The sequence below is a fragment of the Hemiscyllium ocellatum genome, chromosome 5, assembly GCF_020745735.1.
Source record: "Hemiscyllium ocellatum isolate sHemOce1 chromosome 5, sHemOce1.pat.X.cur, whole genome shotgun sequence".
In the NCBI taxonomy this organism is placed as follows: Eukaryota; Metazoa; Chordata; class Chondrichthyes; order Orectolobiformes; family Hemiscylliidae; genus Hemiscyllium; species Hemiscyllium ocellatum.
Genome location: NC_083405.1, coordinates 45,081,992 through 45,095,033, shown reverse-complemented (window position 1 = coordinate 45,095,033; position 13,042 = coordinate 45,081,992).

The following is a 13,042-nucleotide window of genomic DNA, read 5'->3' as shown; positions in this document are numbered from 1 at the left end:
CTACCTGTGATACAACTTTCAAAGAACTACAGTGAAAACTCGATTATCTAAACATGATGGGCGGGCACTATTTCGTTTGGATAACCGATTATTCAGAAAATCAATTAAATGCCTTGGAGATTTAAAGTCTCCTATTCAGGAGACTGCAGCAGCACACAGCGTGCGAGGCCCCACTCCCAACACCACCGCCCCCAACACCACCACCCCCAACCCAGTCCAACCACACCCCAACACCACCCCCTAACTCCGTCCAACCCTGCCCCCTGCACCCCAGCACAAAGCGCGTGAGTCCCCGCCCCCCCAACCTGGTCCAAACCCCCCGTCCCCCCAACCTCATCCAACCCCACCCCCAATCCTGTCCAAACCCGCGCCCCTGTCCCCAACACAGCTCCCCCCCACATCCAACCGTCCATCCCCAGCCCATTGAACTGTACACCAATGACAAGACTGCTGCTGCCTTGCTACCTTTGTGGGGTAAGTCTCCAAATAGCGCACGCGCACGCACACACACACACACACACAGTTTTACTGCAAATTGTTTGACAGGTTCCATGTTTGCCCGGTACAGGACAATGTTAGAGAGATTATTCCTGGGAAGCAGGGTGTGTTTGGGGGAGGGAGGGGGGATGTTAGGATGCATCCCTCTGTAGAACTCCAGGGAAAGTGTGGGGAGAGAGAGAGAGTGGGGGGTCAGTCATTTGGAGACGGTGCCTGTTTAATCACTGTGAACAAAAAAACACAATCACTGCTGGAAGCATGTCTTTGAGGTAACTTTTCTATCGGGACCTCAAGATCTCCTTCGGATAATCTGATTTTCGGATAATTGGTACTCAGATAATCGAGTTTCCTCTGTATGCGCCTGAACCCTTAGATCACTCTGTTCAACAACAGGACCCAGAGCCCTACCATTAACTGTATAAGTTCTGCCCATGTTTGCTTTATGGAGTTATTGGTTTCGATGCATTTAAGGGGAAGATGTATAAGCACATGAGGGAGGTTATGACAATAGATCTAGATAAGGAAAGATGGGAGGAAGCTTAACCTCATAAACATCAGCATAGACTGCTTGACACAAATGGTATCGTTCTTAGTTACATATCATTTGTTATTTGACTACTTAAAAATTCAGATGCCTGGTTTGGAATTCTCCAGGCAAGGGTGTGTTGAGGAAGCAGAAATACCCGATGGTAGGTGAAAGTTTTGTCATCAAGTTCTCAAATCTTTTTGGGTGGTTCAGTTTTCTCGATGAAGCATGTCATGGGAAGGCGATAACATAGTGGTAATGCAACTGCATTAATAATACATACCTGCAGGCTAATGTTCTGGGGAATGAGGGCAAGTGGTGAATTTCAATTCAATAGAGTCTGGAAATAATAAAGTTAACCTAATGGTGATGGTGTAATGGCTGCTGTTAAAACTTATTTAGTCCACTAGTCTCCCTCAGGAAAACAAAATCTGTCATCTTTACCTGATCTGATCTACATGTGACTTCAGACCCATAGCAATGGGATTGGCATTTAACTGCCTCGTGATATGGCCTGGCAAAACCCCTCATTTGCATCAAATGGATACGAAGTGAAACCAAAGAAATGAAACTCGACAGATTACATGGTATTGAGTTATTTAAATGCAACCCTGTCACCACTACAAGCTTCTCCTTAATAAGCTCATGCAAAACATGGAAAAGCTACCTCATAGACTAGTCATAGAGTCATAGAGTCATAGAGATGTACAGCATGGAAACAGACCCATAGGTCCAACTCATCCATGCCGACCAGATAGCCGTACCTAATTTCGTCCCATTGACAGCACCTGTCCCATATCCCCCTAAATTATTCCTTAATAATTTAGAAAGATATGGACCAGGTGCTGGCAAATGGGACTAGATTAGGTTGGGCTATCTGGTCGGCACGGATGAGTTGGACCTATGGGTCTGTTTCCGTGCTCTACATCTCTATGACTCTATGACTGGTCTACTGTGTGCTCTACGGCCTGTTCCCCGGGACGTACACTGAGATGAACATCAACTGTGCCTGGAGGATCATCAGCTCGGTGAAGGACACTCTCTGGGTGGTCTGAAACCTGTTGCTTTTCCAGCTGAAGGAGTTGACCCTGACTGAGTGTTGCAGACAAGTACATTCCAAGGTCCAGGACTATGTGTTGAGGGACGCACTGAAGCTTGGGACAGCTGCCGCCAAGGCGCGGTGGGGAAAGACCACCATGTAACATCTGCCTGCCTAAGAAGAACAGGGGGCCCACCCAGTCATTTGGGCTGCACTGACACCTCAGCTAAAAATGTAATCGTACCGACCTATAAATAGGAATGATTACTTTGTTCCAGTATGCAAAGAAATGGAATGTTTACATATGTATGGCATGTCCAGTTGTATCGATCATCAAAGTATTTATGAATAAAGTATATTTTTGAAATATAAAAAAAATCCCTCTAAATTATTCCTATTCATATAGTCAACCAAATGCCTTTTAAATGTTGTAATTCTACCAGCCTCCACCACTTCCTCTGGGAGCTCATTCCGTACATGCACTACCCTCTGCATGAAAAAGTTGTCCCTTAGATCTCTTTTATATCTTTCCTCTCTCACCCTAAACCTATGCCCTCTAGGAATATTTACCCTATTCATACCCTCATGGTTTTATAAGCTTCTATAAATATCACCTCTCAGCCTCCAATGCTCCAGGGAAAACAGCCCCAGCCTATTCAGCCTCTCCCTATAGCTCAAATCCTCCAACCCTTAGTCAAGCAATAGTCTGACTGAGTCATACTCACTTACAAACATATCTTACAACCAATGTCGCTGACATCATTATCAATCTTTCGGGGTTTGCCCGGTCCAACTAGGATAGATCTACCAGAAGTGACAGCATCATGGTATGTGCTCAAGAAGGAATTCTTCATTATTGTTTGCTCCATTCTGCGAGACATAGATCTTATTAGAAATGCTCAAGGCAGTCTACAAGGAAAAGATAGATAATAAGAAAACTTAATAGATTGAAAGAGACTTTAGGATTGTTGTACAAAGTGCAGAGGTTTGTGTCAAATCCTGGGTAGTACAGACGATTGACATCCATGCACCCAATGCAGCTTCAATGTTATTTAATTGTTCTATTCCAACTGCTACATCTTGGCGCTACCCTGGTAACCACAGCTGAGCTTGAGGAAGACTGCTGACTCCTTTGCTCAATTGCCTCAGATGATTTTCATGGCCAACCATCGATTTTCTAAGGTTAAAAACAATGACTGCAGATGCTAGAAACCAGATTCTGGATTAGTGGTGCTGGAAGAGCACAGCAGTTCAGGCAGCATCCGAGGAAGCTGCCTGAACTGCTGTGCTCTTCCAGCCCCACTAATCCAGACATTGATTTTCTAAGGTGGGTCCAGAGACTTTCAACCAATTGGCACAAGTGTAGGTGGAGCCTGCTGAAAATGTGTTGCTGGTTAAAGCACAGCAGGTCAGGCAGCATCCAAGGAACAGGAAATTCGACGTTTCGGGCATAAGCCCTTCATCAGGAATGAGGAGAGTGTGCCAGGCAGGCTAAGATAAAAGGTAGGGAGGAGGGACTTGGGGGAGGTGCGATGGAGATGTGATAGGTGGAAGGAGGTCAAGGTGACGGTGATAGGCCGGAGTGGGGTGGGGGCGGAGAGGTCAGGAAGAAGATTGCAGGTTAGGAGGGCGGTGCTGAGTTGAGGGAACCGACTGAGACAAGGTGGGGGGAGGGGAAATGAGGAAACTGGAGAAATCTGAGTTCATACCTTGTGGTTGGAGGGTTCCCAGGCGGAAGATGAGGCGCTCCTCCTCCAGCCGTCGTGTTGTTATGTTCTGGCGATGGAGGAGTCCAAGGACCTGCATGTCCTCGGTGGAGTGGGAGGGAGAGTTAAAGTGTTGAGCCACGGGGTGGTTGGGCTGGTTGGTCCGGGCGTCCCAGAGGTAACAACACCTCCAACCACAAGGAATGAACTCAGATTTCTCCAGTTTCCTCATTTCCCCTCCCCCCACCTTGTCTCAGTCGGTTCCCTCAACTCAGCACTGCCCTCCTAACCTGCAATCTTCTTCCTGACCTCTCCACCCCCACCCCACTCCGGTCTATCACCCTCACCTTGACCTCCTTCCACCTATCACATCTCCATCGCACCTCCCCCAAGTCCCTCCTCCCTACCTTTTATCTTAGCCTGCCTGGCACACTCTCCTCATTCCTGATGAAGGGCTTATGCCCGAAACGTCGAATTTCCTGTTCCTTGGATGCTGCCTAACCTGCTGTGCTTTAACCAGCAACACATTTTCAGCTGTGATCTCCAGCATCTGCAGACCTCATTTTTTACCTGTAGGTGGAGCCTGTCCAGCTGGTGGAAATGTGGGTGTCCCTGGCAGAGGGAAGGTGCTAGAGCAGAGCACCTCTGAAATGCCCAAAGATGACAATCCATGGGTGCCCATTCGTCACCCCTCTTCCTTGCAAAGGCACCTCCCTCACTCATTGAGGAGACAGGGAACTTGGAAAAGGAGTTGAAGATCCCTCAACAAGATGGTGAATGAATGCATCAATTGCTCATGTGATGGAGTGAATGTCCCCCCTGTATCTCTGATAGAGACTGATTGTTCTGCTGGAAGTAGTTCTCAATGGTGACTGCCACCCATCCCAGGAAGGAATCAATGTGCTCACATGCTGGAGCCACCTGTAACTGGGTGCAGCAGGATAGAGGCTTCTCTGTAGATAGCCATAAATACCTAATCTCCTTTTCAGCACAGGCGTGTTCCCCTCACTTTCTTGACAACTCAGTGGTGTTCTCCTTGCAAGGCATGAGGAGCCTGACATCAGCTTCCCATTGCTCCTGCTACCCTCTACTGTCTGGGTATGCTCACACTCATTGTGCATATTCTTCTCCTGCAGAAGGACAGAGGCACTAAGTGACTTGACATTGGTGTACTCTTGCTGAGCGTGCATTGGGAGACACAGGCAAAGATGTCAGTCACCAGAGCTGTGGTTTTCCACATGTGCTATGAGTAAGGAAATGAGCTCAGCAGTAAATTAGATGTTAAAAAGTGGTTCAGTATCAACAAAGACTTACAGTTGCTGAATGGTGTGACTTTGTAAGCATTTGGTAACAAGTGAAAAGCTGTTTGATGTGTATGTTGTCCCAGTTGTGATGAAAGGTCAGTGACATGAAGGTGTTTAAACTGCTCAGTTTTTGTAGCTCCTTTTATAGAACTACAATGTGAACCCTGGCCAATGTGTGAAAAGCAGTAAGACTGTGATGAAAGTGGCGCTACATCGAAGTGATAGACATTCATTCCGCATCTGATAGCACCCAATCTTGTGTGAGACAGTTTTCTGCAGTGGCAACCTTACAATGCTAACTCACACTCAAGGGGGCATGAAGTTTTGAATGGGCATTAGTAGATACCCTGGCAGAGTGCAGCAGATTATTCATCTTCTTCTGGCATTTGAGCCAAATGGTGTTGAGCCACTCATGGGTGCTGACTTCCACAGCCACCTCTGTCTAGGGTGTCAGTTGTGATGGCCCCCAGTTTCTATACCTAGGGGAAAGGTCCTCCACAGCCTTCAGGAAAAACCTCTAAGGAGATGTTTCTAAAGTGGGGCTGCTTTGTGCCTGGATCTCACCTCTCCAGTGTGTGTGTGTGTGTGTGTGTGTGTGTGTGTGTGTGTGTGTGTGTGTGTGTGTGTGTGTGTGTGTGTGTGTGAGAGAAGGGGGTGTTGTGGGGCGTGGTGATGAATCGAGGTTGGGTGATATTCCTGTGTTGCAGAGAGTGAAGAGCTGTCTCTGTGTCTTTTCAAAATTGTACCCAGAATTTGTAGCTCGGTAAGAAGTTGAATTTCCTGCTGCCTGCCCTTAAAGTTGGCGGTATACCCGTGTATTTATAAGCAATGAGCTAAGAAGAATGTACTTGCGTGACAAAGCCTGCCCTGTCCCATACAGTAAATTGGGCTTAACACTTGGTCTCTAAATTCCAAGCTCCCAGCCCTGTATGAACAGATCGATGCTGAGATTTGAATCTAAAAGTAAATAAAGCGGTCATAAAAGATGGAAATTTTGACCTGACGCACCTGTATAAAGAGAGAGATTAACAAATGAAGAGTAGCAGGTAGACACCATTACTGCAAAGGTATGCTATTTTTTAGAAACTGATTTTAGATGAGATTACTTACAGTGTGGAAATAGGCCCTTCGGCCCAACAAGTCCACACTGACCCGCAACCCATCCATACCCCTACATTTACCCCTTACTTAACACTATGGGCAATTTAGCATGGCCAATTCACCTGACCCGCGCATCTTTGGACTATGGGAGGAAACCCACACAGACACGGGGAGAACGTGCAAACTCCACACAGTCAGTTGCCTGAGGCGGGAATTGAACCCTGTGAGGCAGCAGTGCTAACCACTGTGCCACCGTGCCGCCCACTTGTTCTGATAATCAGAAATTCCAAGCCAGACATTCAGCTTTCTCTAATCTATAATCCCTTAATTTTCTTTCTACTGCACTTTCAAAATAGCAACTGTCTTGTCTTAGGACTTACCTTGACCGAACATTTCTGCAGCAGCAGATTTGCTCAACTGTGTCTTCATCTCCACCGTTGATGCCCCAGTTCCCAATAAAACTCTCTTTCACCCTTTTGAGTTCCTCCTGATATGGCCGTCACTCCATTATCCAAATTCTTAGGGTTACAGTCTCAAAAGGAAATAGTAGATAACCAGTTTGACCCACTGTACCACTGGATTACCCTGGAATACAAAGCAAACCCCTGAATTTTGTTTGTGTCTGCCACCTGCATCTTTTTAAAATACTTCTCACTCTTGACTGTCATCTGCAATATTAAATTCAAGGAACTCATAAGTGTCTTTTGCTCTAAGATCAAGATCATCCAACCAGCTGCCTCTGCCACTCTCCTTATTTCTACTAGCCCACATGTCAAACTTGCACAAGTTTCACCTTGGCACAGCCAGCATTTGTTGCACATCCTAATCATCCTTGGGAAGGAGTTGATGAGCGACCGCCCTCCACTACTGCACTCCCTTGGCCCCGGATCTAAGGAAAGATGTGCTGGCCTTGGGGAAATCCAGAGAAGGTTCACAAGAACGGTCATGGGGATGAAGGGTTTGAAATATGAAGAGCTGTTGAGGACTCTGAGCCTGAACTTGATGGAGTTTAGAAAGATGATGGGGGAGATTTCATTAACTTATAGAACGATTAGAGGCCTGGATACAATGATTGTGGAGAAGATGTTTCCATTAGCAGGAGAGACTAAGACCCAAGGGCACAGCCTCAGAGTGAAGGGATGACCCCTTAGAACTGGAATGAGAAGGAATTTCTTCAGCCAAATGGTGGTTAAACCCACATGCTCACATACACATAAATGTTTGTGGGGTGAATTTGTACTTGCAGAGTTACATTGTACTTTGCTCAAAAGCTGCATTAATCCATGTAAGACTCTGTTAACTCACTTTTTAGATTAGAATCAGTCTAAACATTATGGCACAGACAGGGAACACGGGAGCTAACACCTTTAATATCTCAACATCTTATCTGCGCTGACACCAATTGTTACAGTTAACCTGTAAATATAACTTAAGAAAAGTTTTGTGATTTACATATGAAAAAAGTGAAACTATCATGGCAATTCTAACAAATGAGAGATTTAACAAACAATCGAGGTATTTTTCAATGTATAATTTCAGTTACATCACACTGTAAACTTTTGCTAAAAATTCTGTGTCTTTCAATTGTGTACTCCACAACTACCTGATGAAGGAGCAGTGCTCCGAAAGCTAGTGCTTCCAATTAAACCTGTTGGACCAAAACCTGGTATTGTGTGATTTGTAACTTTGTACACCCCAGTCCAACACCGGCATCTCCAAATCATGTCATTTGAAGCATTGCTTAAAATTATTGAAATCAGTTGGGAGTGATGCTGCATGTGGAAATGTTGTGCATGTCAACAATCCTAGTAACCTGCCAGTGGAAGATTGCTGCACTGCTGTGAGACAACATAAATCTCCCTGAGCACTAGCTGTGGTGGCCATAATAGCAGCAACCTGGGCCTCCAATTTGAACAAAATGAAATTTCAAAAACTCAATTGAAGATTCCATTGCAGCCCTTAGACACTTCTCCTTCATGGAAGCAATGGAAGCTAAGCTATCTATCATTGGACACTGCATTATACATATGTCTGCAGAGTACTAATGGACTTGGCCAACATTTTCACACTAAAAAGGTTGAACTGCAAGTTTGAATCCCAAAACAAACACACACAATACAAAAGACAGCACATTTCTACAGAGATGTTATTTTAAAAATGTAAGAACAAAAACACCCTTATTAGTCAATAAGCTGACAAACAAAAGATGGAATATGTTTAATTCTCACATTCCGCTATGTTACTTTTTTCTTCATTTGTGGGACTTAGGCATTGCTGGTTGGCCAGCATTAATAGCCCATCCCTATTTGCCCTTGAGAAGGTGGTGGTGCTGCCTTCTTGAATCACTGCAGTCCACTTGTTGTGGGTTGACCCACAATTCCTATAGGGAGGGAATTCCAGGATTTTGACCCAACGAATGTGAAGGAACAGCGATACATTTCCAAGTAAGAGCAGAGTGGCTTGGAGGGGAACTTGCAAATGTTCCCAAGTACCTGCTGCCCTTGTCCTTCTAGATGGAAATGGTCATGGGTTTGGAAGGTGCTGTCAAATGATCTTTGGTGAATTTCTGCAGTGCATCTTGTAGATAGTACACACTGCTGCTATTGAGTGCTGGGGGTGGAGAGATTGACTGTTTGTAGATATGGTGCCAATCAGTGGGTTGCTTTGCCCTGGATGATGCCAAGCTTCTTGAGTGCTGTTGGAGCTGCACTACTCCTGACTTGTGTCTTGTAGATGATGGATAGACTTTTGGATATCTTGCTAATGAACATGAACTGCTGATAGCCAGAGTCTGATAGAAGATCTTCCAAACAAGCTTTGGCTCAGGCAGGTTCGGAAACCAGGCAGGTTCCCATGTTATTTGAAAACAATACAGTTCAGCCTTTCAGGGTTAATTAAATAGCTAACTTATGGAAATCTTATCAGGTCTCCAAATTCTTCAACCAAGAGAGGATTTCAGGAGATTAGCATTTACCTTTACTGCAAGCTTTTGGATTCTTTTTCATTCTGAATCCCTAAGCATTTGAAATAGAAACGAAAACCAGAAAGGATTGCAAAGCAAACATCAATGCAGGGCCACATAGTCTTTCCAACCAGATGTTCTAGCAATTAAGGGCAATAAGCTCCATCTTTTATCTCCCTAGAAGTTTTGCTTGTCTCCATGTGACCTACAACTCACATTAAACAGCTGACTTCATTCTTTGATAAACGCGGTTTAATCCAGAAAACATGCAAACCATTTAATACTTTCCAGTTTTTCATGTGGTCTATAAAATGTGTAGTCCCAACTTGCAGTATCATGGCATAAATGTAGAAAAGGGGTCCTTTCATCATTCTTAGTTCATCCAGCCTGTCTCCCCATTAAGACATCTATCTAAACTATGAAAAAATTCAATCTTTTCACCTTCACCTTTGTATCCTAAAAATAATTTCATATGTTCTTCTTGACAGCAATCTCAAATTGATCTTTCACTAGTGACCAGTGCTTAAGCTATCTTGAATACCATTTAAATATAGTCCTTTGTTGTATTGTACTTGCATATTCTATTTGAGATTGTAAACATTTAAACTTATCATCATTCATTTTGAAAGAACCACAACTTGCCTTACATTGGTTGTCAAAACTAGATGCTATATTCAACATTACCTGATTACCGTCATGTTTAAACTCCTCCTTAATAACATATATAATTCAACAGTTTATTCTTGTGCTTACTGCTTCTCTAAGGTTTATGCCTTTTCCTGAAATTCCAACTTCATTTTTAGGTAACACACCACTATCATTCATCCACATATGGCATCCATTTTTTTCTTTTCACTTGCCCTTGTCTGTCTTTGATTTCATCTACCACAGTTCTACAGATTTTATATAACACCTTTTATAGGCCCCTGTGGCTTTTTCAGACCTGACTTGCCCTTTCCTTTACAACAATTTGTTAATCTAACCAGTTTGTATTAAGTTATTGAATGCAAGAAATTTATGTAGATTAAAAACAGTTGGGATCCCGACCAGGACCCGAACTCCAGTCTCTTGGGTAATCTCTGCAGTAATTCCTCTAACTGCTTCTTTGAGCTCAGCAGATTTCTTGTCTACGTCCAGGTTTTATTTTACATTTCTGTTACTTTCCATTTCTGGAGCAGATGTTCACTACGAATATTATTAAATATTTTGGTCTTGAAAAGCTTTCCATTGCTGAAGTCACTGTTCAATTGTATTCTTTCATTAACAAATGAAAGGTGTTAAGTGTTAATCAACACAATGATAAAAATCACACAACACCAGGTTATAGTCCAACAGGTTTAATTGGAAGCACACTAGCTTTCGGAGCGACGCTCCTTCATCAGGTGACAGTGGAGGGCTCGATCGTAACACAGAATTTATAGCAAAAATTTACAGTGTGATGTAACTGAAATTATACATTGAAAAATTGGTTGTCTGTTAAGCCTTTCATCCATTAGAATACAGTGATAGTTTCACTTCTTTCATGTGTAAATCACAAAACCTTTTTTTAAAAGTTGCATTCTGGGGTTAGCTGTTAACAATGGTGATAGCTAGACAATATGTTGAAGGTGTTAGCCCCCTGTGTTCTCTGTCTATGACCTGATGTTTAGATTGATTCTAATCTAAAAAATGAGATAACAGAGTTTTACATAAATTCATGCAGTTTTTGAGCTCAGAGTTCTACATGAATGTATGCAGTTTTTGAGCAAATTGCAATGTAACTCTGCAAATACAAATTCACCCCACAAAATATATGTGTGCATGTGGGTCTTTGTCTGTCTGTGTGTGTGTGTCTGTCTGGGGTGGGGGTTGTGAGTGTGAAAAAGTGTGTGTATGTCTGTGTGTGTGTAGTGAGTGCAGAGTGTCATAAGTCTGTGAAGGGGTGCATGTGTGAGTGTGGGAGTGTGTGTGTCTCTAAGGGTGTGTGTGGGTATCTGTGTGCGTATCTGTGTGTACCTGTGTCCATGTGTATGTGAGAATGAGTGTATGTAGGAATATCTGTGTGTGTGTGTGTGTGTGTAGTGCAATGGTGATCACCTGTAATGTGACATGAACCCAAGGTCCCGGTTGGGGCCCTCCCTATAGGTACCGAACTTAGCTATCAGCCTCTGCTCGGCCACTTTCCCCTGCTGCCTGTCCCGAAGTCCACCTTGGAGGATGGTCACCTGAAGGTCCGAGGCTGAATGTCCTGGACCACTGAAGTGTTCCCCAACTGGGAGGGAACCCTCCTGTCCGTTGATTGTTGTGCAGTGCCCATTCATCCGTTATCATAGCCTTTGCTCGGTATCCCCAATGTACCATGCCTCCGGGCATCCTTGCCTGCAACATATAAGATAGACAATGTTGGCTGAGTTACATCACACTGCAAATTTTTACTATAAATTCTGTGTTACAATCGAGCCCTCCACTATCACCTGATGAAGGAGCGTCGCTCCGAAAGCTATTGTGCTTCCAATTAAACCTGTTGGACTATAACCTGGTGTTGTGTGATTTTTAACTTTGTACATCTCAGTCTAACACCGGCATCTCCACATCACATCAACACAATGAAGCATTGACCTACTGTCTTGCAGGTACATTTTGAACTGCTGCCATTGATGGAAATTGTTTGTGGTTAATCTAGTTCACCACTAAGTGTTATATTTATCACAATACACAAATGGAAAGCAAGCCTAATTATAATGTCAAATGTGATGTAGAACTAAACATTTAGTAACATAGCTGACTTAGCAAGATAGAAAGATTTTGTTAACATTAATAAAGAAACCATGATTTTCACCCAGTTTCAAAACAATAGCTTTATGCTTAAAGTCTTAAGGGTCTGTATTCTTTATGAATGCTTCATTGCATTTAAGATTTAAACTTTTGAGCCTCAGCATACACACAACAGTTACCTAATAGAATCCCATTGCAGGCATACAAGAGGCAAATTCTCTGCTAGCCATTGGTTGAACAAGTAGCTGGCCCACCAAGAAACAAAAGCTAATTTTAATGATTAACTCCCAAAAGGAACGCAAGAACACAATAAAATACTGTGGAACAACTATCCAGCCAATATGTGAAAGCAATTAATGGGAACTAACTAAAGTTAGAGCTCTAGACAGTATCTGTTGGGTAAAAGGTATGTGCTAGATCAATAAGGGAAAAAGAGCCTTGGCATCATCAGTGGCTCATAGAAGGAAGAAATGTGGGGCAGAAAAGGTTTATCCTTTCTTTGTGGGATTTGTAAGAGAATTTCAGCTTCTTCTGGTCCCACAAAGGAAAATTTGAACTTACCTGGAATTTCCTCCACAGTCTTCAACCCTGGTTGTTGTCACTCAAAAGGTCATTATGAGTTCCCCACTCTTTCATTGGTCAAGATTGTGCTGAGTTATTTTTAAAATCACATTGAGCAGGAATGGAGTAGGCATTTGTGTTGTGAAATCTGAAGAAACTGAAAATTAAGCACTTTCTAATAACGATCATTAGAATTCCTTCAGGTTTGTAGAATGATGCAAGATGACCCTCCAATACCTCTAAGCAAGATCAAATGTCAATGTTTTTCAACCTGCACCATAATCTACCATTACATGTTTAAATTTCAGTGGAATGTAAAGGAAAGGAAAAGAACACAGAATCAAAATGGGGAATAACTCTTAACATATGCAATATTAAATAAACAAAATATCTAGTTAGTTGCATGCATCAATCCTGAGGTGCAATCTCAGATATATACCTATTAAAATTCTGAATAAAAACAATGATAATCTTTATTTCCATTGTGGAATTATTACAACGATTGGAAGTGGAATAAAATGTAAATCAGTGCCATATTAAGGTTATTCCAAAGATTACAACGGCACAGTGACTCAGCGGTTAGCACTGCTG